Consider the following 18,103-nt stretch of genomic DNA (forward strand, 5'->3'; position numbering starts at 1 on the left):
TATGCTGCATGCAGACGGAGACACACAACGTACACACAGCCATATATAGGGCAAGTATAAAAATCTGTATTGTGACGCAGCTGCGGCGTAAATGTTGGGGCCCATTTACAATGTGACGCATCTAGGGAGATGTGTCACATTGTAAAGTCCCGCATCACATTATACCTGCGTCAGGTATAATGTATGCAGGGTGGGCATTCCCACGCTAAAAGCCTTCTAGAACTGACGCACTGAAATCTACAAGATTTCACTACATCACTCTACGCCTTCACTGTGTCAAAATCCCTACGCCTGCACAGACCAGGCATAAGTTATGACTCAGGGCTTTTTGCGTCACTTTCATGAGCATTTCCAGCAATGCGTCACTTTTGTGCCAACAGATGCGTCAGAATTTCTGACGCATCTGGTAATCCTTGCGCCATGGAGCGCTGTATTGTAAATACAGCACATTCATCGTGGCACAAGGACATTCAGCACTGACTCAAGGAAACTTATGCATCCATGCAGTTGCGTCAGGTCCTTGTGAATCTTCCTCTAAAATGTTTTGAAAACCAGGAAACCAGTATATTGTACCTCCTAAAGCTAAAAATGAAATGCAGCAAATGCAACTATGTAGTGCCATGAAATGGCAGACGTGCATTATGGAATATGGAAAAATGTAGCTATAATTTATTTTCCTTTAAATTGATTGCCGTTCCTTCTCTAGTAAACATTTGAAGACAGTGGGACCTATGAGAATGCTATTATGAATTTGTGCTTCTTATACTTTCCACAACCCATGGTTAGCAGCCTAGATCTCATCTTTGTGTGAAGGTATATCTGCCTGAGCATCAAATCCATAACTTGGGAGGGTGCTGCTTACCTGGACAGCTATTTAGCATACAATTTCCCATAATTTCCTGCGTGTGGCTATCGACTATTTGGGGCAGAGAGCTGATAGAAATTAGTAAAACAACACCATTATATGTCTTACATTGCCTATCAGAAGCAGTGGAGGAGTAGTTATGCATAAACAGATAACATCTTTTGAAAAGGAATCATGTTCTTTGTAACATGAGGTACTAGGGCAAGTGTGCATGAAATTCACACTAAATTGTTTAGCTTTGTGCAGTGGCAGTATCGTAGCCAATGAGGTTTAACCGAGGCGCGATTATTGCTTATTGAAAACTTTACCCAATACCCCGTCATGGAGACTTGAAATATAGCCGAAATGGCAATTTTTGACAGTCTCTTCGGAGACTGGAGAATATGTTATTAAAATGTAAGATAGTTCATTTTGCAATGCAATTTTCTTGCAGATTTGTGATCTGTGACAAGGACAAAATGGGGACCATATTTGGCTTCAGTTTACTCTTTACGTTCTCTTTTGTTTTCTCAGCTTTTTAAATACAGCAGTAATTTAGGGATTTATTTTCCTTGATGAGTTTTCGTTATTCTTTTATTTCTTCCCCTTTGTTCTCATCTTTGCTCCACGGATTCGCTTGGGTCAGTGATGGGCAGAGGACGGGCTTTGTTTCTGCTCTCTGAGGTGACTCGCAGTCCGGCGCAGGGCTGGGCTCTTCCGAGGTCTCATCTCCCATTCAAATGTGCACTAACCGCCCAGAAAGGTTTTTTCTGGGAGCGAAGGCATTTGTTATCAGTAGGAAAATGTGGAGAGGGTTCATACAGATTGTATAGAGTGTTTGAAACAGAACAAGAACTGACAAAGCTCTTGTTTTTGCCGTTTGACATTATGTAAAGTTTATTTCTAATGCTCTTTGTGGCACTGAGTAATTGATGTTACCCAGCTCTATGACAGGGGCGTAGCTTCTGTTGGTGCAGCAGGTGCAGTTGCACTGGCGCCCACAGACCTGCGGGACCCTCTGAACCCTGATTATTGCGGTATTTTATATTCCAAACTTCAACAAGGGGGCCTATTTTCTTCCTTGCTCTAGGGCCCATTTATTCACCTGAGAGCCTTGAAAGACTGCATGGATCCTCTCTGATTTGAATTGGTGACAATGAGGTCAGGCAAAGAGCTCTTGTGTGGCTGCATCAGCCCAACTGGGGTACCAGATCTGGCACATTTGTATGCTGCATGCAGACGGAGACACACAGCCATATATAGGGCAAGTATAAAAATCTGTATTGTGACGCAGCTGCGGCATAAATGTTGCGGCCCATTTACAATGTGACGCATCTAGGGAGATGTGTCACATTGTAAAGTCCCGCATCATATTATACCTGCGTCAGGTATAATGTATGCAGGGTGGGCATTCCCACGCTGAAAGCCTTCTAGAACTGACGCACTGAAATCTACAAGATTTCACTACATCACTCTACGCCTTCACTGTGTCAAAATCCCTACGCCTGCACAGACCAGGCATAAGTTATGACTCAGGGCTTTTTGCGTCACTTTCATGAGCATTTCCAGCAATGAGTCACGTTTGTGCCAACAGATGCGTCAGAATTTCTGACGCATCTGTTAATTCTTGCGCCATGGAGCGCTGTATTGTAAATACAGCACATTCATCGTGGCACAAGGACATTCAGCACTGACTCAAGGAAACTTATGCATCCATGCAGTTGCGTCAGGTCCTTGTGAATCTTCCCCCAGAATGTTTTGAAAACCAGGAAACCAGTATATTGTACCTCCTAAAGCTAAAAATGAAATGCAGCAAATGCAACTATGTAGTTCCATGAAATGGCAGACGTGCATTATGGAATATGGAAAAATGTATCTATAATTTATTTTCCTTTAAATTGATTGCCGTTCCTTCTCTAGTAAACATTTGAAGACAGTGGGACCTATGAGGATGCTATTATGAATTTGTGCTTCTTATATTTTCCACAACCCATGGTCGATCTCATCTTTGTGTGAAGGTATATCTGCCTGAGCATCACATCCATAACTTGGGAGGGTGCTGCTTACCTGTACAGCTATTTAGCATACAATTTCCCATAATTCTCTGCGTGTGGCTATCGACGGTTTGGGGCAGAGAGCTGATAGAAATTAGTAAAACAACACCATTATATGTCTTACATTGCCTATCAGAAGCAGTGGAGGAGTAGTTATGCATAAACAGATAACATCTTTTGAAAAGGAATCATGTTCTTTGTAACATGAGGTACTAGGGCAAGTGTGCATGAAATTCACACTAAATTGTTTAGCTTTGCGCAGTGGCAGTATCGTAGCCAATGAGGTTTAAACGAGGCGTGATTATTGCTTATTAAAAACTTTACCCAATACCCCGTCATGAAGACTTGCAATATAGTCGAAATGGCAAGATTTTGACAGTCTCTTCGGAGACTGGAGAATATGTTATTAAAAAATAAGATAGTTTATTTTGCAATGCAATTTTCTTGCAGATCTGTGACAAGGACAAAACGGTGACCATATTTGGCTTCAGTTTACTCTTTACGTTCTATTTTGTTTTCTCAGCTTTTTAAATACAGCAGTAATATAGGGATTTATTTTCCTTGATGAGTTTTCGTAATTCTTTTATTTCTTCCTCTTTGTTCTCATCTTTGCTCCACAGATTCGCTTGGGTCAGTGATGGGCAGAGGACAGGCTTTGTTTCTGCTCTCTGAGGTGACTCGCAGTCCGGCGCAGGGCTGGGCTCTTCCGAGGTCTCATCTCCCATTCAAATGTGCACTAACCGCCCAGAAAGTTTTTTTCTGGGAGCGAAGGCGTTTGTTATCAGTAGGAAAATGTGGAGAGGGTTCATACAGATTGTATGGAGTGTTTGAAACAGAACAAGAACTGACAAAGCTCTTGTTTTTGCCGTTTGACATTATGTAAAGTTTATTTCTAATGCTCTTTGTGGCACTGAGTAATTGATGTTACCCAGCTCTATGACGGGGCGTAGCTTCTGTTGGTGCAGCAGGTGCAGTTGCACTGGCACCCACAGACCTGCGGGACGCACTGAACCCTGATTATTGCGGTATTTTATAATCCAAACTTCAACAAGGGGGCCTATTTTCTTCCTTGCTCTAGGGCCCATTTTTTCACCTGAGAGCCTTGAAAGACTGCATGGATCCTCCCTGATTTGAATCGGTGACAATGAGGTCAGGCAAAGAGCTCTTGCATGGCTGCATCAGCCCAATTGGGCTACCAGATCTGGCACATTTGTATGCTGCATGCAGTCGGAGACACACAACGTACACACAGCCTTATATAGGGCAAGTATAAAAATCTGTATTGTGACGCAGCTGCGGCGTAAATGTTGCGGCCCATTTACAATGTGACGCATCTAGGGAGATGTGTCACATTGTAAAGTCCCGCATCACAATATACCTGCGTCAGGTATAATGTATGCAGGGTGGGCGTTCCCACGCTAAAAGCCTTCTAGAACTGACGCACTGAAATCTACCAGATTTCACTACATCACTCTACGCCTTCACTGTGTCAAAATCCCTACGCCTGCACAGACCAGGCATAAGTTATGACTCAGGGCTTTTTGCGTCACTTTCATGAGCATTTCCAGCAATGCGTCACTTTTGTGCCAACAGATGCGTCAGAATTTTTGACGTATCTGTTAATCCTTGCGCCATGGAGCGCTGTATTGTAAATACAGCACATTCATCGTGGCACAAGGACATTCAGCACTGACTCAAGGAAACTTATGCATCCATGCAGTTGCGTCAGGTCCTTGTGAATCTTCCCCTAAAATGTTTTGAAAACCAGGAAACCAGTATATTGTACCTCCTAAAGCTAAAAATGAAATTCAGCAAATGCAACTATGTAGTGCCATGAAATGGCAGACGTGCCTTATGGAATATGGAAAAATGTATCTATAATTTATTTTCCTTTAAATTGATTGCCGTTCCTTCTCTAGTAAACATTTGAAGACAGTGGGACCTATGAGAATGCTATTATGAATTTGTGCTTCTTATATTTTCCACAACCCATGGTTAGCAGCCTAGATATCATCTTTGTGTGAAGGTATATCTGCCTGAGCATCAAATCCATAACTTGGGAGGGTGCTGCTTACCTGTACAGCTATTTAGCATACAATTTCCCATAATTCGCTGCCTGTGGCTATCGACGGTTTGAGGCAGAGAGCTGATAGAAATTAGTAAAACAACACCATTATATGTCTTATATTGCCTATCAGAAGCAGTGGAGGAGTAGTTATGCATAAACAGATAACATCTTTTGAAAAGGAATCATGTTCTTTGTAACATGAGGTACTAGGGCAAGTGTGCATGAAATTCACACTAAATTGTTTAGCTTTGCACAGTGGCAGTATCGTAGCCAATGAGGTTTAACCGAGGCGCGATTATTGCTTATTGAAAACTTTACCCAATACCCTGTCATGGAGACCGAAATGGCAATTTTTGACAGACTCTTCGGAGACTGGAGAATATGTAATTAAAAAATAAGATAGTTTATTTTGCAATGCAATTTACTTGCAGATTTGTGATCTGTGACAAGGACAAAACGGTGACTCTATTTGGCTTCAGTTTACTCTTTACGTTCTCTTTTGTTTTCTCAGCTTTTTAAATACAGCAGTAATATAGGGATTTATTTTCCTTGATGAGTTTTCGTAATTCTTTTATTTCTTCCTCTTTGTTCTCATCTTTGCTCCACAGATTCGCTTGGGTCAGTGATGGGCAGAGGACGGGCTTTGTTTCTGCTCTCTGAGGTGACTCGCAGTCCGGCGCAGGGCTGGGCTCTTCCGAGGTCTCATCTCCCATTCAAATGTGCACTAACCCCCCAGAAAGTTTTTTTCTGGGAGCGAAGGCGTTTGTTATCAGTAGGAAAATGTGGAGAGGGTTCATACAGATTGTATGGAGTGTTTGAAACAGAACAAGAACTGACAAAGCTCTTGTTTTTGCCGTTTGACATTATGTAAAGTTTATTTCTAATGCTCTTTGTGGCACTGAGTAATTGATGTTACCCAGCTCTATGACAGGGGCGTAGCTTCTGTTGGTGCAGCAGGTGCAGTTTCACTGGCGCCCACAGACCTGCGGGACCCACTGAACGCTGATTATTGCGGTATTTTATATTCCAAACTTCAACAAGGGGGCCTATTTACTTCCTTGCTCTAGGGCCCATTTTTTCACCTGAGAGCCTTGAAAGACTGCATGGATCCTCTCTGATTTGAATTGGTGACAATGAGGTCAGGCAAAGAGCTCTTGTGTGGCTGCATCAGCACAACTGGGCTACCAGATCTGGCACATTTGTATGCTGCATGCAGACGGAGACACACAACGTACACACAGCCATATATAGGGCAAGTATAAAAATCTGTATTGTGACGCAGCTGCGGCGTAAATGTTGTGGCCCATTTACAATGTGACGCATCTATGGAGATGTGTCACATTGTAAAGTCCCGCATCACATTATACCTGCGTCAGGTATAATGTATGCAGGGTGGGCTTTCCCACGCTAAAAGCCTTCTAGAACTGACGCACTGAAATCTACAAGATTTCACTACATCACTCTACGCCTTCACTGTGTCAAAATCCCTACGCCTGCACAGGCCAGGCATAAGTTATGACTCAGGGCTTTTTGCGTCACTTTCATGAGCATTTCCAGCAATGCGTCACTTTTGTGCCAACAGATGCGTCAGAATTTCTGACGGATCTGTTAATCCTTGCGCCATGGAGCGCTGTATTGTAAATACAGCACATTCATCGTGGCACAAGGACATTCAGCACTGACTCAAGGAAACATATGCATCCATGCAGTTGCGTCAGGTCCTTGTGAATCTTCCCCTAAAATGTTTTGAAAACCAGGAAACCAGTGTATTGTACCTCCTAAAGCTAAAAATGAAATGCAGCAAATGCAACTATGTAGTGCCATGAAATGGCAGACGTGCATTATGGAATATGGAAAAATGTATCTATAAATTATTTTCCTTTAAATTGATTGCCGGTCCTTCTCTAGTAAACATTTGAAGACAGTGGGACCTATGAGAATGCTATTATGAATTTGTGCTTCTTATATTTTCCACAACCCATGGTTAGCAGCCTAGATCTCATCTTTGTGTGAAGGTATATCTGCCTGAGCATCAAATCCATAACTTGGGAGGGTGCTGCTTACCTGTACAGCTATTTAGCATACAATTTCCCATAATTCTCTGCGTGTGGCTATCGACGGTTTGAGGCAGAGAGCTGATAGAAATTAGTAAAACAACACCATTATATGTCTTACATTGCCTATCAGAAGCAGTGGAGGAGTAGTTATGCATAAACAGATAACATCTTTTGAAAAGGAATCATGTTCTTTGTAACATGAGGTACTAGGGCAAGTGTGCATGAAATTCACACTAAATTGTTTAGCTTTGCGCAGTGGCAGTATCGTAGCCAATGAGGTTTAACCGAGGCGCGATTATTGCTTATTGAAAACTTTAACCAATACCCCGTCATGGAGACTTGAAATATAGTCGAAATTGCAATATTTGACAGTCTCTTCGGAGACGGGAGAATATGTAATTAAAAAATAAGATAGTTTATTTTGCAATGCAATTTACTTGCAGGTTTGTGATCTGTGACAAGGACAAAACGGTGACTCTATTTGTCTTCAGTTTACTCTTTACGTTCTCTTTTGTTTTCTCAGCTTTTTAAATACAGCAGTAATTTAGGGATTTATTTTCCTTGATGAGTTTTCGTTATTCTTTTATTTCTTCCCCTTTGTTCTCATCTTTGCTCCACAGATTCGCTTGGGTCAGTGATGGGCAGAGGACGGGCTTTATTTCTGCTCTCTGAAGTGACTCGCAGTCCGGTGCAAGGCTGGGCTCTTCCGAGGTCTCATCTCCCATTCAAATGTGCACTAACCGTCCAGAAAGTTTTTTTCTGGGAGCGAAGGCGTTTGTTATCAGTAGGAAAATGTGGAGAGGGTTCATACAGATTGTATGGAGTGTTTGAAACAGAACAAGAACTGACAAAGCTCTTGTTTTTGCCGTTTGACATTATGTAAAGTTTATTTCTAATGCTCTTTGTGGCACTGAGTAATTGATGTTACCCAGCTCTATGACAGGGGCGTAGCTTCTGTTGGTGCAGCAGGTGCAGTTGCACTGGCGCCCACAGACCTGCGGGACGCACTGAACCCTGATTATTGCGGTATTTTATAATCCAAACCTCAACAAGGGGGCCTATTTTCTTCCTTGCTCTAGGGCCCATTTTTTCACTTGAGAGCCTTGAAAGACTGCATGGATCCTCCCTGATTTGAATCGGTGACAATGAGGTCAGGCAAAGAGCTCTTGCGTGGCTGCATCAGCCCAACTGGGCTACCAGATCTGGCACATTTGTATGCTGCATGCAGACGGAGACACACAACGTACACACAGCCTTATATAGGGCAAGTATAAAAATCTGTATTGTGACGCAGCTGCGGCGTAAATGTTGCGGCCCATTTACAATGTGACGCATCTAGGGAGATGTGTCACATTGTAAAGTCCCGCATCACATTATACCTGCGTCAGGTATAATGTATGCAGGGTGGGCGTTCCCACGCTAAAAGCCTTCTAGAACTGACGCACTGAAATCTCCAAGATTTCACTACATCACTCTACGCCTTCACTGTGTCAAAATCCCTACGCCTGCACAGACCAGGCATAAGTTATGACTCAGGGCTTTTTGCGTCACTTTCATGAGCATTTCCAGCAATGCGTCACTTTTGTGCCAACAGATGCGTCAGAATTTCTGACGCATCTGTTAATCCTTGCGCCATGGAGCGCTGTATTGTAAATACAGCACATTCATCGTGGCACAAGGACATTCAGCACTGACTCAAGGAAACTTATACATCCATGCAGTTGCGTCAGGTCCTTGTGAATCTTCCCCTAAAATGTTTTGAAAACCAGGAAACCAGTATATTGTACCTCCTAAAGCTAAAAATGAAATGCAGCAAATGCAACTATGTAGTGCCATGAAATGGCAGACGTGCATTATGGAATATGGAAAAATGTATCTATAATTTATTTTCCTTTAAATTGATTGCCGTTCCTTCTCTAGTAAACATTTGAAGACAGTGGGACCTATGAGGATGCTATTATGAATTTGTGCTTCTTATATTTTTCACAACCCATGGTTAGCAGCCTAGATCTCATCTTTGTGTGAAGGTATATCTGCCTGAGCATCAAATCCATAACTTGGGAGGGTGCTGCTTACCTGGACAGCTATTTAGCATACAATTTCCCATAATTCTCTGCGTGTGGCTATCAACTGTTTGGGGCAGAGAGCTGATAGAAATTAGTAAAACAACACCATTATATGTCTTACATTGCCTATCAGAAGCAGTGGAGGAGTAGTTATGCATAAACAGATAACATCTTTTGAAAAGGAATCATGTTCTTTGTAACATGAGGTACTAGGGCAAGTGTGCATGAAATTCACACTAAATTGTTTAGCTTTGCGCAGTGGCAGTATCGTAGCCAATGAGGTTTAACCGAGGCGCGATTATTGCTTATTGAAAACTTTACCCAATACCCCATCATGGAGACTTGAAATATAGTCGAAATGGCAATTTTTGACAGTCTCTTCGGAGACTGGAGAATATGTAATTAAAAAATAAGATAGTTTATTTTGCAATGCAATTTACTTGCAGATTTGTGATCTGTGACAAGGACAAAACGGTGACTCTATTTGGCTTCAGTTTACTCTTTACGTTCTCTTTTGTTTTCTCAGCTTTTTAAATACAGCAGTAATATAGGGATTTATTTTCCTTGATGAGTTTTCGTAATTCTTTTATTTCTTCCTCTTTGTTCTCATCTTTGCTCCACAGATTCGCTTGGGACAGTGATGGGCAGAGGACGGGCTTTGTTTCTGCTCTCTGAGGTGACTCGCAGTCCGGCGCAGGGCTGGGCTCTTCCGAGGTCTCATCTCCCATTCAAATGTGCACTAACCGCCCAGAAAGTTTTTTTCTGGGAGCGAAGGCGTTTGTTATCAGTAGGAAAATGTGGAGAGGGTTCATACAGATTGTATGGAGTGTTTGAAACAGAACAAGAACTGACAAAGCTCTTGTTTTTGCCGTTTGACATTATGTAAAGTTTATTTCTAATGCTCTTTGTGGCACTGAGTAATTGATGTTACCCAGCTCTATGACAGGGGCGTAGCTTCTGTTGGTGCAGCAGGTGCAGTTGCACTGGCGCCCACAGACCTGCGGGACCCACTGAACGCTGATTATTGCGGTATTTTATATTCCAAACTTCAACAAGGGGGCCTATTTACTTCCTTGCTCTAGGGCCCATTTTTTCACCTGAGAGCCTTGAAAGACTGCATGGATCCTCTCTGATTTGAATTGGTGACAATGAGGTCAGGCAAAGAGCTCTTGTGTGGCTGCATCAGCACAACTGGGCTACCAGATCTGGCACATTTGTATGCTGCATGCAGACGGAGACACACAACGTACACACAGCCATATATAGGGCAAGTATAAAAATCTGTATTGTGACGCAGCTGCGGCGTAAATGTTGTGGCCCATTTACAATGTGACACATCTAGGGAGATGTGTCACATTGTAAAGTCCCGCATCACATTATACCTCCGTCAGGTATAATGTATGCAGGGTGGGCGTTCCCACGCTAAAAGCCTTCTAGAACTGACGCTCTGAAATCTACAAGATTTCACTACATCACTCTACGCCTTCACTGTGTCAAAATCCCTACGCCTGCACAGACCAGGCATAAGTTATGACTCAGGGCTTTTTGCGTCACTTTCATGAGCATTTCCAGCAATGCTTCACTTTTGTGCCAACAGATGCGTCAGAATTTCTGACGCATCTGTTAATCCTTGCGCCATGGAGCGCTGTATTGTAAATACAGCACATTCATCTTGGCACAAGGACATTCAGCACTGACTCAAGGAAACTTATGCATCCATGCAGTTGCGTCAGGTCCTTGTGAATCTTCCCCTAAAATGTTTTGAAAACCAGGAAACCAGTGTATTGTACCTCCTAAAGCTAAAAATGAAATGCAGCAAATGCAACTATGTAGTGCCATGAAATGGCAGATGTGCATTATGGAATATGGAAACATTTATCTATAAATTATTTTCCTTTAAATTGATTGCCGTTCCTTCTCTAGTAAACATTTGAAGACAGTGGGACCTATGAGAATGCTATTATGAATTTGTGCTTCCTATATTTTCCACAACCCATGGTTAGCAGCCTAGATCTCATCTTTGTGTGAAGGTATATCTGCCTGATCATCAAATCCATAACTTGGGAGGGTGCTGCTTACCTGTACAGCTATTTAGCATACAATTTCCCATAATTCTCTGCGTGTGGCTATCGACGGTTTGAGGCAGAGAGCTGATAGAAATTAGTAAAACAACACCATTATATGTCTTACATTGCCTATCAGAAGCAGTGGAGGAGTAGTTATGCATAAACAGATAACATCTTTTGAAAAGGAATCATGTTCTTTGTAACATGAGGTACTAGGGCAAGTGTGCATGAAATTCACACTAAATTGTTTAGCTTTGCGCAGTGGCAGTATTGTAGCCAATGAGGTTTAACCAAGGCGCGATTATTGCTTATTGAAAAGTTTACCCAATACCCCGTCATGGAGACTTGAAATATAGTCGAAATGGGAAATTTTGACAGTCTCTTCGGAGACTGGAGAATATGTAATTAAAAAATAAGATAGTTTATTTTGCAATGCAATTTACTTGCAGGTTTGTGATCTGTGACAAGGACAAAACGGTGACTCTATTTGTCTTCAGTTTACTCTTTACGTTCTCTTTTGTTTTCTCAGCTTTTTAAATACAGCAGTAATTTAGGGATTTATTTTCCTTGATGAGTTTTCGTTATTCTTTTATTTCTTCCCCTTTGTTCTCATCTTTGCTCCACAGATTCGCTTGGGTCAGTGATGGGCAGAGGACGGGCTTTGTTTCTGCTCTCTGAAGTGACTCGCAGTCCGGTGCAAGGCTGGGCTCTTCCGAGGTCTCATCTCCCATTCAAATGTGCACTAACCGCCCAGAAAGTTTTTTTCTGGGAGCGAAGGCGTTTGTTATCAGTAGGAAAATGTGGAGAGGGTTCATACAGATTGTATGGAGTGTTTGAAACAGAACAAGAACTGACAAAGCTCTTGTTTTTGCCGTTTGACATTATGTAAAGTTTATTTCTAATGCTCTTTGTGGCACTGAGTAATTGATGTTACCCAGCTCTATGACAGGGGCGTAGCTTCTGTTGGTGCAGCAGGTGCAGTTGCACTGGCGCCCACAGACCTGCGGGACGCACTGAACCCTGATTATTGCGGTATTTTATAATCCAAACTTCAACAAGGGGGCCTATTTTCTTCCTTGCTCTAGGGCCCATTTTTTCACCTGAGAGCCTTGAAAGACTGCATGGATCCTCCCTGATTTGAATCGGTGACAATGAGGTCAGGCAAAGAGCTCTTGCGTGGCTGCATCAGCCCAACTGGGCTACCAGATCTGGCACATTTGTATGCTGCATGCAGACGGAGACACACAACGTACACACAGCCTTATATAGGGCAAGTATAAAAATCTGTATTGTGACGCAGCTGCGGCGTAAATGTTGCGGCCCATTTACAATGTGACGCATCTAGGGAGATGTGTCACATTGTAAAGTCCCGCATCACATTATACCTGCGTCAGGTATAATGTATGCAGGGTGGGCGTTCCCACGCTAAAAGCCTTCTAGAACTGACGCACTGAAATCTACAAGATTTCACTACATCACTCTACGCCTTCACTGTGTCAAAATCCCTACGCCTGCACAGACCAGGCATAAGTTATGACTCAGGGCTTTTTGCGTCACTTTCATGAGCATTTCCAGCAATGCGCCACTTTCGTGCCAACAGATGCGTCAGAATTTCTGACGCATCTGTTAATCCTTGCGCCATGGAGCGCTGTATTGTAAATACAGCACATTCATCGTGGCACAAGGACATTCAGCACTGACTCAAGGAAACTTATGCATCCATGCAGTTGCGTCAGGTCCTTGTGAATCTTCCCCTAAAATGTTTTGAAAACCAGGAAACCAGTATATTGTACCTCCCAAAGCTAAAAATGAAATGCAGCAAATGCAACTATGTAGTGCCATGAAATGGCAGACGTGCATTATGGAATATGGAAAAATTTATCTATAATTTATTTTCCTTTAAATTGATTGCCGTTCCTTCTCTAGTAAACATTTGAAGACAGTGGGACCTATGAGGATGCTATTATGAATTTGTGCTTCTTATATTTTCCACAACCCATGGTTAGCAGCCTAGATCTCATCTTTGTGTGAAGGTATATCTGCCTGAGCATCAAATCCATAACTTGGGAGGGTGCTGCTTACCTGGACAGCTATTTAGCATACAATTTCCCATAATTCTCTGCGTGTGGCTATCAACTGTTTGGGGCAGAGAGCTGATAGAAATTAGTAAAACAACACCATTATATGTCTTACATTGCCTATCAGAAGCAGTGGAGGAGTAGTTATGCATAAACAGATAACATCTTTTGAAAAGGAATCATGTTCTTTGTAACATGAGGTACTAGGGCAAGTGTGCATGAAATTCACACTAAATTGTTTAGCTTTGCGCAGTGGCAGTATCGTAGCCAATGAGGTTTAACCGAGGCGCGATTATTGCTTATTGAAAACTTTACCCAATACCCCATCATGGAGACTTGAAATATAGTCGAAATGGCAATTTTTGACAGTCTCTTCGGAGACTGGAGAATATGTAATTAAAAAATAAGATAGTTTATTTTGCAATGCAATTTACTTGCATATTTGTGATCTGTGACAAGGACAAAACGGTGACTCTATTTGGCTTCAGTTTACTCTTTACGTTCTCTTTTGTTTTCTCAGCTTTTCAAATACAGCAGTAATATAGGGATTTATTTTCCTTGATGAGTTTTCGTAATTCTTTTATTTCTTCCTCTTTGTTCTCATCTTTGCTCCACAGATTCGCTTGGGTCAGTGATGGGCATAGGACGGGCTTTGTTTCTGCTCTCTGAGGTGACTCGCAGTCCGGCGCAGGGCTGGGCTCTTCCGAGGTCTCATCTCCCATTCAAATGTGCACTAACCGGCCAGAAAGTTTTTTTCTGGGAGCGAAGGCATTTGTTATCAGTAGGAAAATGTGGAGAGGGTTCATACAGATTGTATGGAGTGTTTGAAACAGAACAAGAACTGACAAAGCTCTTGTTTTTGCCGTTTGACATTATGTAAAGTTTATTTCTAATGCTCTTTGTGGCACTGAGTAATTGATGTTACCCAGCTCTATGACAGGGGCGTAGCTTCTGTTGGTGCAGCAGGTGCAGTTGCACTGGCGCCCACAGACCTGCGGGACCCACTGAACGCTGATTATTGCGGTATTTTATATTCCAAACTTCAACAAGGGGGCCTATTTACTTCCTTGCTCTAGGGCCCATTTTTTCACCTGAGAGCCTTGAAAGACTTCATGGATCCTCTCTGATTTGAATTGGTGACAATGAGGTCAGGCAAAGAGCTCTTATGTGGCTGCATCAGCACAACTGGGCTACCAGATCTGGCACATTTATATGCTGCATGCAGACGGAGACACACAACGTACACACAGCCATATATAGGGCAAGTATAAAAATCTGTATTGTGACGCAGCTGCGGCGTAAATGTTGTGGCCCATTTACAATGTGACGCATCTAGGGAGATGTGTCACATTGTAAAGTCCCGCATCACATTATACCTCCGTCAGGTATAATGTATGCAGGGTGGGCGTTCCCACGCTAAAAGCCTTCTAGAACTGACGCTCTGAAATCTACAAGATTTCACTACATCACTCTACGCCTTCACTGTGTCAAAATCCCTACGCCTGCACAGACCAGGCATAAGTTATGACTCAGGGCTTTTTGCGTCACTTTCATGAGCATTTCCAGCAATGCGTCACTTTTGTGCCAACAGATGCGTCAGAATTTCTGACGCATCTGTTAATCCTTGCGCCATGGAGCGCTGTATTGTAAATACAGCACATTCATCTTGGCACAAGGACATTCAGCACTGACTCAAGGAAACTTATGCATCCATGCAGTTGCGTCAGGTCCTTGTGAATCTTCCCCTAAAATGTTTTGAAAACCAGGAAACCAGTGTATTGTACCTCCTAAAGCTAAAAATGAAATGCAGCAAATGCAACTATGTAGTGCCATGAAATGGCAGATGTGCATTATGGAATATGGAAACATTTATCTATAAATTATTTTCCTTTAAATTGATTGCCGTTCCTTCTCTAGTAAACATTTGAAGACAGTGGGACCTATGAGAATGCTATTATGAATTTGTGCTTCTTATATTTTCCACAACCCATGGTTAGCAGCCTAGATCTCATCTTTGTGTGAAGGTATATCTGCCTGATCATCAAATCCATAACTTGGGAGGGTGCTGCTTACCTGTACAGCTATTTAGCATACAATTTCCCATAATTCTCTGCGTGTGGCTATCGACGGTTTGAGGCAGAGAGCTGATAGAAATTAGTAAAACAACACCATTATATGTCTTACATTGCCTATCAGAAGCAGTGGAGGAGTAGTTATGCATAAACAGATAACATCTTTTGAAAAGGAATCATGTTCTTTGTAACATGAGGTACTAGGGCAAGTGCGCATGAAATTCACACTAAATTGTTTAGCTTTGCGCAGTGGCAGTATTGTAGCCAATGAGGTTTAAGCGAGGCGCGATTATTGCTTATTGAAAACTTTACCCAATACCCCGTCATGGAGACTTGAAATATAGTCGAAATGGGAATTTTTGACAGTCTCTTCGGAGACTGGAGAATATGTAATGAAAAAATAAGATAGTTTATTTTGCAATGCAATTTATTTGCAGATTTGTGATCTGTGACAAGGACAAAACGGTGACTCTATTTGGCTTCAGTTTACTCTTTACGTTCTCTTTTGTTTTCTCAGCTTTTTAAATACAGCAGTAATTTAGGGATTTATTTTCCTTGATGAGTTTTCGTAATTCTTTTATTTCTTCCTCTTTGTTCTCATCTTTGCTCCACGGATTCGCTTGGGTCAGTGATGGGCAGAGGACGGGCTTTGTTTCAGCTCTCTGAGGTGACTCGCAGTCCGGTGCAGGGCTGGGCTCTTACGAGGTCTCATCTCCCATTCAAATGTGCACTAACCGCCCAGAAAGTTTTTTTCTGGGAGCGAAGGCGTTTGTTATCTGTAGGAAAATGTGGAGAGGGTTCATACAGATTGTATGGAGTGTTTGAAACAGAACAAGAACTGACAAAGCTCTTGTTTTTGCCGTTTGACATTATGTAAAGTTATTTCTAATGCTCTTTGTGGCACTTAGTAATTGATGTTACCCAGCTCTATGACAGGGGCGTAGCTTCTGTTGGTGCAGCAGGTGCAGTTGCACTGGCGCCCACAGACCTGCGGGACGCACTGAACCCTGATTATTGCGGTATTTTATATTCCAAACTTCAACAAGGGGGCCTATTTTCTTCCTTGCTCTAGGGCCCATTTTTTCACCTGAGAGCCTTGAAAGACTGCATGGATCCTCCCTGATTTGAATCGGTGACAATGAGGTCAGGCAAAGAGCTCTTGCGTGGCTGCATCAGCCCAACTGGGCTACCAGATCTGGCACATTTGTATGCTGCATGCAGACGGAGACACACAACGTACACACAGCCATATATAGGGCAAGTATAAAAATCTGTATTGTGACGCAACTGCGGCGTAAATGTTGGGGCCCATTTACAATGTGACGCATCTAGGGAGATGTGTCACATTGTAAAGTCCCGCATCACATTATACCTGCGTCAGGTTTAATGTATGCAGGGTGGGCGTTCCCACGCTAAAAGCCTTCTAGAACTGACGCACTGAAATCTACAAGATTTCACTACATCACTCTACGCCTTCACTGTGTCAAAATCCCTACGCCTGCACAGACCAGGCATAAGTTATGACTCAGGGCTTTTTGCGTCACTTTCATGAGCATTTCCAGCAATGCGTCACTTTCGTGCCAACAGATGCGTCAGAATTTCTGACGCATCTGTTAATCCTTGCGCCATGGAGCGCTGTATTGTAAATACAGCACATTCATCGTGGCACAAGGACATTCAGCACTGACTCAAGGAAACTTATGCATCCATGCAGTTGCGTCAGGTCCTTGTGAATCTTCCCCTAAAATGTTTTGAAAACCAGTATATTGTACCTCCTAAAGCTAAAAATGAAATGCAGCAAATGCAACTATGTAGTGCCATGAAATGGCAGACGTGCATTATGGAATATGGAAAAATGTATCTATCATTTATTTTCCTTTAAATTGATTGCCGTTCCTTCTCTAGTAAACATTTGAAGACAGTGGGACCTATGAGGATGCTATTATGAATTTGTGCTTCTTATATTTTCCACAACCCATGGTTAGCAGCCTAGATCTCATCTTTGTGTGAAGGTATATCCGCCTGAGCATCAAATCCATAACTTGGGAGGGTGCTGCTTACCTGGACAGCTATTTAGCATACAATTTCCCATAATTCTCTGCGTGTGGCTATCGACGGTTTGGGGCAGAGAGCTGATAGAAATTAGTAAAACAACACCATTATATGTCTTACATTGCCTATCAGAAGCAGTGGAGGAGTAGTTATGCATAAACAGATAACATCTTTTGAAAAGGAATCATGTTCTTTGTAACATGAGGTACTAGGGCAAGTGTGCATGAAATTCACACTAAATTGTTTAGCTTTGCGCAGTGGCAGTATTGTAGCCAATGAGGTTTAACGAGGCGCGATTATTGCTTATTGAAAACTTTACCCAATACCCCGTCATGGAGACCGAAATGGCAATTTTTGACAGACTCTTCGGAGACTGGAGAATATGTAATTAAAAAATAAGATAGTTTATTTTGCAATGCAATTTACTTGCAGATTTGTGATCTGTGACAAGGACAAAACGGTGAATCTATTTGGCTTCAGTTTACTCTTTACGTTCTCTTTTGTTTTCTCTGCTTTTTAAATACAGCAGTAATATAGGGATTTATTTTCCTTGATGAGTTTTCGTAATTCTTTTATTTCTTCCTCTTTGTTCTCATCTTTGCTCCACAGATTCGCTTGGGTCAGTGATGGGCAGAGGACGGGCTTTGTTTCTGCTCTCTGAGGTGACTCGCAGTCCGGCGCAGGGCTGGGCTCTTCCGAGGTCTCATCTCCCATTCAAATGTGCACTAACCCCCCAGAAAGTTTTT

At 42.4% G+C, this 18,103-nt stretch overlaps 7 non-coding genes and 2 pseudogenes across 7 annotated transcripts; all 9 read left to right on the top strand.

The window, feature by feature from the left end:
* Positions 1 to 1,099: 1,099 nt before the first annotated feature.
* LOC144793770 (U4 spliceosomal RNA) lies at positions 1,100 to 1,239 on the top strand. Its single transcript, XR_013603238.1, has one exon. It is a non-coding gene; the product is annotated as a U4 spliceosomal RNA (small nuclear RNA).
* A 1,909-nt stretch (positions 1,240 to 3,148) lies between these two features.
* On the top strand, positions 3,149 to 3,289 carry LOC144793158 (U4 spliceosomal RNA). The gene has a single exon (XR_013602814.1). It is a non-coding gene; the product is annotated as a U4 spliceosomal RNA (small nuclear RNA).
* Positions 3,290 to 5,210: 1,921 nt separating this feature from the next.
* LOC144793108 (U4 spliceosomal RNA) lies at positions 5,211 to 5,338 on the top strand (annotated as a pseudogene).
* A 1,929-nt stretch (positions 5,339 to 7,267) lies between these two features.
* LOC144793942 (U4 spliceosomal RNA) lies at positions 7,268 to 7,407 on the top strand. Its single transcript, XR_013603389.1, has one exon. It is a non-coding gene; the product is annotated as a U4 spliceosomal RNA (small nuclear RNA).
* Positions 7,408 to 9,336: 1,929 nt separating this feature from the next.
* Positions 9,337 to 9,476, top strand: LOC144793784 (U4 spliceosomal RNA). Its single transcript, XR_013603251.1, has one exon. It is a non-coding gene; the product is annotated as a U4 spliceosomal RNA (small nuclear RNA).
* A 1,929-nt stretch (positions 9,477 to 11,405) lies between these two features.
* LOC144793119 (U4 spliceosomal RNA) lies at positions 11,406 to 11,545 on the top strand. The gene has a single exon (XR_013602781.1). It is a non-coding gene; the product is annotated as a U4 spliceosomal RNA (small nuclear RNA).
* Positions 11,546 to 13,474: 1,929 nt separating this feature from the next.
* LOC144793785 (U4 spliceosomal RNA) lies at positions 13,475 to 13,614 on the top strand. The gene has a single exon (XR_013603252.1). It is a non-coding gene; the product is annotated as a U4 spliceosomal RNA (small nuclear RNA).
* Positions 13,615 to 15,543: 1,929 nt separating this feature from the next.
* LOC144793102 (U4 spliceosomal RNA) lies at positions 15,544 to 15,683 on the top strand. The gene has a single exon (XR_013602766.1). It is a non-coding gene; the product is annotated as a U4 spliceosomal RNA (small nuclear RNA).
* A 1,920-nt stretch (positions 15,684 to 17,603) lies between these two features.
* LOC144793144 (U4 spliceosomal RNA) lies at positions 17,604 to 17,730 on the top strand (annotated as a pseudogene).
* Positions 17,731 to 18,103: the final 373 nt, after the last annotated feature.

This window comes from Lissotriton helveticus, chromosome 11 (genome assembly GCF_964261635.1).
Source record: "Lissotriton helveticus chromosome 11, aLisHel1.1, whole genome shotgun sequence".
NCBI lineage: Eukaryota > Metazoa > Chordata > Amphibia > Caudata > Salamandridae > Lissotriton > Lissotriton helveticus.